The sequence below is a fragment of the Nuphar pumila genome, chromosome 3 (genome assembly GCF_984573655.1).
Source record: "Nuphar pumila chromosome 3, dmNupPumi1.hap1.1, whole genome shotgun sequence".
Classification (NCBI taxonomy): Eukaryota; Viridiplantae; Streptophyta; class Magnoliopsida; order Nymphaeales; family Nymphaeaceae; genus Nuphar; species Nuphar pumila.
In genome coordinates, this window is record NC_143251.1 from 126,473,827 (window position 1) to 126,482,408 (window position 8,582).

Here is an 8,582-nt window from a genome sequence, read left to right on the forward strand (position 1 = left end):
AAAACCTCCACCTGAATCCCACCCATTTGCATCCCTATATTGGCCTTTTCTTTTCTTATTGAAAGCTATATATGGGACCTGTTGGATTCAAGCACATTACCCTCAGTTATGATAGTGTGAGCTTGAGAAAACCCTTTTCTTTCTCTTTTTTCTATCCCCTGTTACCTTCTTGCTATTGTTATTGTTCTTTTTAATTAGTTTCCTGTTTCGTAGCATAATTGTAGTTTAGTTTTTGTGAATTCGTTGGTGGTTTTGCAATCAAGCTAGGACACGGCTTGGAGCTCAGATAGACTTGAGTGTATACTCAAATAGATCCAACAAGTTGGTGGACACAGCTGTGTCTTGAAAGGCCAAGGCGACTCTGTCCCCTTGCATGGGTGTACAATGGGGTGTTTGATTTGCTGGACAAACCTTTCATGGGGTTGTGTTGTCCCACACATGTTTCAAGTGCCACCATGCACGGGAGAAAAAAAATTAACATCCCCGGACGAGATGATGCTCGACTCTTTCTTTCTGGACAAACACTGCTCCGCGCGTCCTGGTGGTGTTTGTCCAGCATATCAAATGCTAAGGACCAAGATGAACATAGACAGCATACAAGTTCTTTAACCTTGTAGAAGATAGTACAACAGTTAGAACATATTTTAAGATGGAAATTATCTTAACTAAAAACCAAATCGCGATTAAGATCTCAAGCTTGGCCAATTTGGTTCGGCCAGATCAAGGCAAGATAACTTGGTCTGCTATTTAGAAATGTAGCCAAGTGAGTTTAAGTGTCCTCAAATTAAGTCTTAAACCATTACTTTTTTAGAGCAGACCCAATTAAAACGCACCACTAAATTATGAGTTTTAAGTGTTCACATTTGTATTGCATTTCACATGACAAACACAAATTTGCAAAGTTTTTACATAGTTGCATAGAAAATATATTTGCCCAATGCATATCCCATTTCCGGCATACCCAGTTTTTACATAGTTGCATATACTTTTCACAAATTCTTACAAGAGGCAATGCATCCTCGACCATGTTAGCTTGAATTGTTCTATGTTTTTTCTTTACTTGGTTATTATTTTCAAACATTTTGCATTACATATAACTACGTAAAATTATGTGCTATTTTTATTTTTAGTACTTTTGCTTTTCTTAACATTTTTTTTCACATATAATGCCGTTATTCTCATGACATAAATGATGAAATCGAATTTCCAAAAACTTGCACCAATTTCATTAGAAATTCATACCATCATCAAGGAGACTGAGCACTAAAACTTCTATCAATGTCTATTAGAAACTCAAACAAAAAATTTTAGTTACACATTTCAACCAAAACGTACTTGAAACTTTTGAAGATCTTGCTTACCAATACTCGTATATTATTCATTTTTTATATACATATGTATATTTCTGCAGGTATTGATATTTTTATGTGAAAACTAGATTTTTCAAAATATTGTAAGATTTTTTCTTGACATTTTTTTGTGAGAATGAGATCCATGAACGGGCTCAATTACAAAAAAACTATAACTTCTAAAATTAAAATTGGAAAGAGTAAAATTTTGACTCTGGCTCAAAGTCACTCATTTATAAAATAAATACATTGTTTCAAAGTGGTAAGATATAAGATTTGAACTTTACATTATTTCTTGCAAGCTAAACACTTCAATCATCTATATTTGTTTGGGGGGATGAGATCCCTCACTGAGAACTGAGTCACTTAATGAGCCTACACTTTTTCGAGGTAAACACCGGGGTGGGGTCACAGACAAACCAAGCCCTTACAAGTCCACCAGTTAAAGGCACCCACATACCTCAAACATCTACATTTTACAAGTAAAATATATTTTTTACTAGTTAGTGAGCCTATACCCGAAGAAACCTCACCCGGCACAAAGACCTGGTTGTGTTGGCTCAGCCTGCCATACTTACGGTCATCATGCTGGCAGTGTAAAACTCTAAAGTATTGGCTTGTGCAGAGGGGCGACACCCATGGGATTTGAACCTTGACTGCACATCAAGCAGCCAAGGCCCCACCCCACTACGCCAACCCCCCTTGGGGCTATTGCGGATATAACTTAACATTTGCAATTTAGGTAATCATGATATGTCATGCAGTGTTGTGAGAGGCGAATGCCTCAGTACCTGAAGCGTACGGTTCAGAGGCGAAGCGCACGCTGAAGATACTGAGGCGTTGTAGTGAAGCGTTTGAGTCTTGAAGCGCACGCTTCACATGGGTGAAGTGTGTGCCTCGCATCGAGACGCGCTTCGCTTCTAAGGTGTAAGCATCAGCGTCACCAGGCTCGGCCTCCAGACAGAGCTCAGCAACGAAAAAAATAACGCAAAATCTCTGCTAAACTCAAAAAAAACGCCAAAAAAGGAAATCTACCTCACGAGACAGTATAAATCCCCAAAAATCATACCGATTTTTGTTGAGCTTTGCAACTTCCAACTCTGAGGACGACGAAGAGCGAGTTCTGATACAGAAGGCACTCTGGCTACGTAACAAAAAAGAAAAATAACGCAAATTCTCTGTTAAACTCAAACATAACGCCAGAAAAGGAAATCTACCTCACGAAACACTAAAAATCCTCAAAAATCTTACGATTTTTGCTGAGCTCTGCAATCTCCATCTCTGAGGAAGACGACGAGTGAGTTCTGAATCTTCTTATACAGAAGTCGCTCTGCCTACGTAACAGAAAAAAATGCAAATTTAAACTCAAAAAGAATGCCAAAAAAGGAAATCTGCCTCACGAAATCCCCAAAAATCTTACGATTTTTGCTGAGCTCTACAATCTCCAACTTCGAGGAAGACGGCGAGCGAGTTCTGAAACAGAAGGCGCTCTGCAGGAAAACCCCTTTTTCTTCTTCTTCTGCTTCTCCTTCTGGTGTTGCAGGAGAGGCTGAAAGAAGGCGGTGAAGTCCCGACGAAGGTTTTTTATTTCAAGATTTTCCAAGCAGGAGAGCAAGGAAGCAGCGTCCATCATTGATTGGAGATGCGAATTAGGGCAAGAACGATAGATTGAATCGACGATCAGAAGCTGCCCCTCCATCGAACCTCCACCCACCGGACATCCCATGCCGGTGGTTCTAGAGAGGGGGCAGGCCGAGCCTGTCGATGGTGCCGGAGATGAGGACGGCGTTGGCCCCCCGACCTTCCATCTTCTCTCAATTTTCCCTTTCGTAAAAGGGGGAAACCAAAGGGCCTGCACCATTTATAAGAGAGGGTGGAAAAAGAAAAGTAAAAGGAAAAAAGGAAAGAGAAAAAATAAGAAAAAGGGCTTGCACCGTTTATCATCTATGTTTTACGGTAAAATTATTAATAAAAATTCATTATTTTATTAATATTATATATTTTATTGTTTTCATCATGAAGCTTACGCTTCAACGCCTCGAGGCTTACGCCTCGCTTCATAACAGGCTCAATGCCTTGCTTCGCCTCATCGCATTTAACAACCTTGATGTCATGTCTCAAGTTTTTTTTTTTGGTGAGGCCAAGAAAAAACTCCACCATCATTATCCGCACATTGGCATGCCTATGGTTGATAAAACCCTTGAACGCCCCTTACTCACCAACTAGTCCACAAACGGTGGCTCTGGTGCACGTCACCTTGTGTTGGGACGTTGCAGGTTCAAAATCCAATGGTACAGTTGTATAACTGGCCGGGGTCTGCCTAACCGCACCTTACCTTTCAAAAAAAAAGTAGTCCACCGAGCTTTCTTCTTATGGCAAGGGAGGCCCCTTGTGAGTTTCAAACTTGTGATGTCCCATCAACCAACTTGGGGATGTTTACAAGTTGCCCCTACCCAATAAGGGGAGCTCTTGTGGGCTTGGTTGATATGTAAACATGGTTGGGTTGATAATGGCTCAGGTTAGAATCTGTTCCGGAAATAAATCGGGTTGGTTCTATAAACGGTTCATATTTGGTTTAATTCAGATAAACAGTAGATTGATAATTGAGTTGGGCTTCAGCAGGATTAAGAGGTTGAATTTTACTAAGAAATCTTATAGATTTAATCATTGTGGGAGTTTCTTTAGATTAGGGTTGAGAAATGCCGAAGATGAAAACCAAGTTGAAGAAAGAAAGAGTTGCTAGACGAAAGAAGGAGCTCAAGGGTAAAAATGACTTTTTCTTTTATTAACCAGCGTTAAACCATTGCTAACCAAATGAATGCTCCGAAACACCTATTTTTGTTATGTAATGGCAATTCAAGAGCATTTTAAACATAATTTTTCAAATGTTAGGCGTGTATTTTGTAAATAAGTCAAAGGTTAATGGTGTTCTTGAAAATTATTCTTACAAATATTATTACTAACCATTTGCTTAGGTACCTCAGGTTGGCAGAGGGATTCGAACCTCGGCTTTCAGCTTGTCACAGGACCCCACTTACTACATGTTTTACCACCTCGGTGGTAATACCATCCAATTGTTGTGAATTAGTGCAATTAAAAGTTGAGGACACGACCACCCAGCCTTACGTGCTCCAACAACCATGATAGAGCAACGGCAGCCCTCATGCACCAGTAAATAAAACATATTTTTAAATGTGTTTTATTTATATTTTCTTATAAAAAATAATTTTTAAATTTTTTTTTTATTGCCGAGATTTTGCCAAAAAAAATGTGAGATTTGTGAAATTTTTCAAATTCTCCTCAGTTTTTACTGCCGATATTTTTCCATTTCTAACTTTTGTCACTATGATGCCGGTATCTCATTGCTGGTTGGTAAAGGGGGAGGATGTAATTAGTGCTAATATTTATCCATTAGCTAAAATGGCTGTGAAAAGGAGTTAAAAAATGTTATCAAAATCGCCTCTAAATGAAACAGTTGATGATTCATCTATTTTTAAAAATTGACCACTTTTGGCTGAATCGATTCACTTGTATTTTAAAAATAAGTTTATAAAAAATAAAATCAAATGAAGATTACTCTTTGAAATTGCTCAAATTAGTATGAATCCAATTCGATGATTTAGGCCAGTTTTCTCAAGTTTCTGATAACCTGATCCACACGGTGAATCGATTTTAACAACGGTCCGGAAAGACAAACCCCTGAACTGGCATCCCTAAGTGTGATTCTAATACCTTGTAAATCACTTTTGTATTCTTAGTGAACCGGTAGGGGTCTGCCTGACCCCAACTCACCTATTGACGAAACTGTATGGTATTATTTTGTTTGCAAATAAATGGAACTCAACTATAATACAACAAACACTAGTTTCTCTTTGCTTTGGTTATTGAGAAAAAACTAAAATCCCAAAATAACAATGTCTAATTATTTATTTATAAGCTTTTAATGCATAATATTAAATTCTTGAAACATTTATGTCATGATCTAATTCTTTTTAACTTGAAATGTGATAAAGTTAGATCAATTTTAAATGAAAAATTATCGTATTGTGTGGTTAAAATGACGTGTTTCCTATAATGCCCCACAATTTACCAAATTCGTCGAATGGACAATATCGCAGGTTCTCAATTTTTTATTATCGCTTTTACCCCTCGCATGTGCGAATTTTGAATTTTCGCACATCATGATGCTAAAATAATACACTTATGAAGCTCTTCAAAAAAATTGCATCTGAGGTGCAAAATTCCAAACAATTTGCAAAATTTATCAAGAGTTTCGCGCAAAAACCTGTGAAAATCATAAAATTTGTAAAAGTTTGATAATTGTAAAATTATTGATGAGTGTCGCATAAAGTATTACGAAATTCTAATATATATGCTAAAGTTTGATGTTGCAAAATTACTTTTTTCTTACAAAATTTTGTCCCATATAAATGACGTTTTGTTTTGCAAACTCCTTTTTTTCATCTAGATGCCCTATTTTCACAACACGTAGCATTCTTGTGGTCCCCAATCCTTCCGATGATCTTCCAACAACATTCTTGTGACATTCCAACGACATTTAGGAAAATATTCTGATGAGCGATGACTTTGCAAAAATCCTTCATCGAATTGCCTTTTAGTTTTCTTGATTTTTTTATTTTTTGTCTCATTTAAATGCACATATAGTTACGTATTTTTGTTTGTTGCTTGTAAATATTTATCTCTGTTTGATTGGAGTTAGGGGTTGGCTATGTGGGGTATTGTGGTTTATTGTGGGTTGGTTTTCAGAGTTGTTAACTGAGTGATGCATTATGTGGTTGGTGTAGGTCGTTATGATGGTTGTTGAAATGGTATTTTTAAATTATTGTAGCACTGAGCAACCCCTTTGGAGATCTATAATGGTCTCTAAAAATAGTAGCTTTAGAAAAATTGTAGCATTAATGTCTCAAAAATCAGATGTATATATAAGTGCTAATGGTCCTCCGGTATAAGTGCTTTCCAAAATTAAATGGTGACGATATATAGATATATATCTTGGACGACGACGATGCACAATCAATGTTATATAGTAGCAACATTTACTAAGTTGTTAGTAATGTTACACAGGACATGATCGAAAGTGATGTACAAGAATGAAATTCTTTGGCGAATATCCCACAATTTCCAACAGATAATGATGAGAGGATCACTGCAAACAATGTGGAACCACTTGGACAAACCAGTGTCGGCAATACCCTTTCAAAAAATTAATTTTCTTTAAAAAAAATAGTGTTGGCGATCTTCATCGCCATATGTTGTATGACACCTAGCCTTACAATGCAGATGATAAATCTGGGTAAGTTGAAGATTTTTCTAATTTATGCTTGAACAGGAGGTGTAATTATTTTTTGTTAATCTTGAAAGTTGATATTGCAGGAATATTGTATTTTTTTAAGTAAAGAGAGACATAGATACAATGAGTTTTGATTTACTTTGTGTAGTCGATCAGTTATTTTGTGCTAGCAACGATGACTAAAATAATGCAGAATCAGATGATAGCGATGATTCTGAGTATACCATGTTAGTTGAGTCAAACTCAGAAATGATAGGAGAGAACCAAATTAATGATGATTTGGAACAAGTACTAGTGGGTGAGAACGATGCGCTAATGACATTTGGGAAGTCAAACCCTTGGTTCTCAATGAACGGATTCTCATTTAATGAAGAACGATTGAAAATAATTGATGCAAAGGCTTCTCAGTTGTATGATGAGTTGCAAAACAAAAAACCTAACGAATGCAAATAGTTTCAATACCTATTAATAGAGTCAAATGATCGTGAAATTGCTTACGGCAAAAGGTTTACTGATCTTAAGCAGTGTCATGAGTTTTTGAGAGATCATGTGATTAGGAATAACCATAAAACAAAATTTGTAAAGACCTACAAACTATGGTAGATTGTCCCTGAAGATCCACTACACAAGGATGCATGAAGCAACGTTCTTTAAAGTGAAGAGGTATCAAAGCGAGCATACATGTAGTAGATCAGTGGGCAACCTTGTTGTGAGAAAAGTGCTTTCGAAGTAGATTTCACATGTTATTCATAGACGCTTGCATGATAACCCGAAGATGACTCCAAAAGAAATCATGAACGACCTCAATCATGATGTAGGTATGGAGGTTTATTACAAACAAACATGGTGTGGATGTGAATTGACTAGGTTAATGCTATATGGTTCATTCAAATAGTCATTCAGGATGCTTCCCACTTATTATCATCATTTGATGATGGCTAACTCTGGATCAGTAGCATTCATTGAGACTTATACAGACAATAGATTTATATACAGGTTCATATCCTTCTGGCCATGCATCGATGGACTTGTCAAAGGATGCCCTCCACTTCTTATAGCAGATGACACATTCCTAACAGAAAAATATATGAGTATTTTGTTGTCTGCCCACACTATTGATGTTTCCAATGATGTATTTATTGTAGCATTTGGAGTGGTAGATAAGGAATCAAATAAGTCATGGAAATGATTTTTGAGGCATTTGAAAAACTAAATAAATATCAACAATGATGATAAGCTTAAGATTAAACAATAGTTGACAGTTATCTTTGATAGGCATTGTAACGTCCCTAAAAAATCCAACCTTTTAAAACTTTCTCAAACCCTAATTTTTGAGAAAAATTTAAAACTTTTTATTTATATAAACAATTCACATCGTTCCGAAAAGTAATATGCCAACAAGTTTATCTATGGCCACATTCCAACCGTTCCAAATACTAAATGGCTCAACTGAGCGTGAGCGTATATTAGTCAACTAGTATCAAATATAATATGAAATCATCCATAGACACAACTTGATTGGGACTATTACTCTAAAGGTTTTCCACATGTGAAAAAGGAAATGCGAAAGACAAAATGTATCAAGGTTTGAGATGATTGAGGAGTTACGTAAAAATTTAAAGTTCTAAACCATATGCAAGACATAATAGAAATGAAATAACAAAATTTAAAAATGTTCTCATTCCAAAAAGATTACACTTATTTAAATATAAGGATTCAGACAAAAAGTAAAATTTACATAAGTTTTTAACTCTCAAAACTTTTGCTTGATCCCTCCAAGAATCGTACTAGGTAAGAGTGGAGCCTTCAGCCACGAAGCAATCCACGCTTCGCTTCAATCCTCCATGAGATTATCTGTAAATATTGTAGGGCATCAACCACATGCTTGTAGGAAACCAAAACTAAACTTAAAGAATGCAATT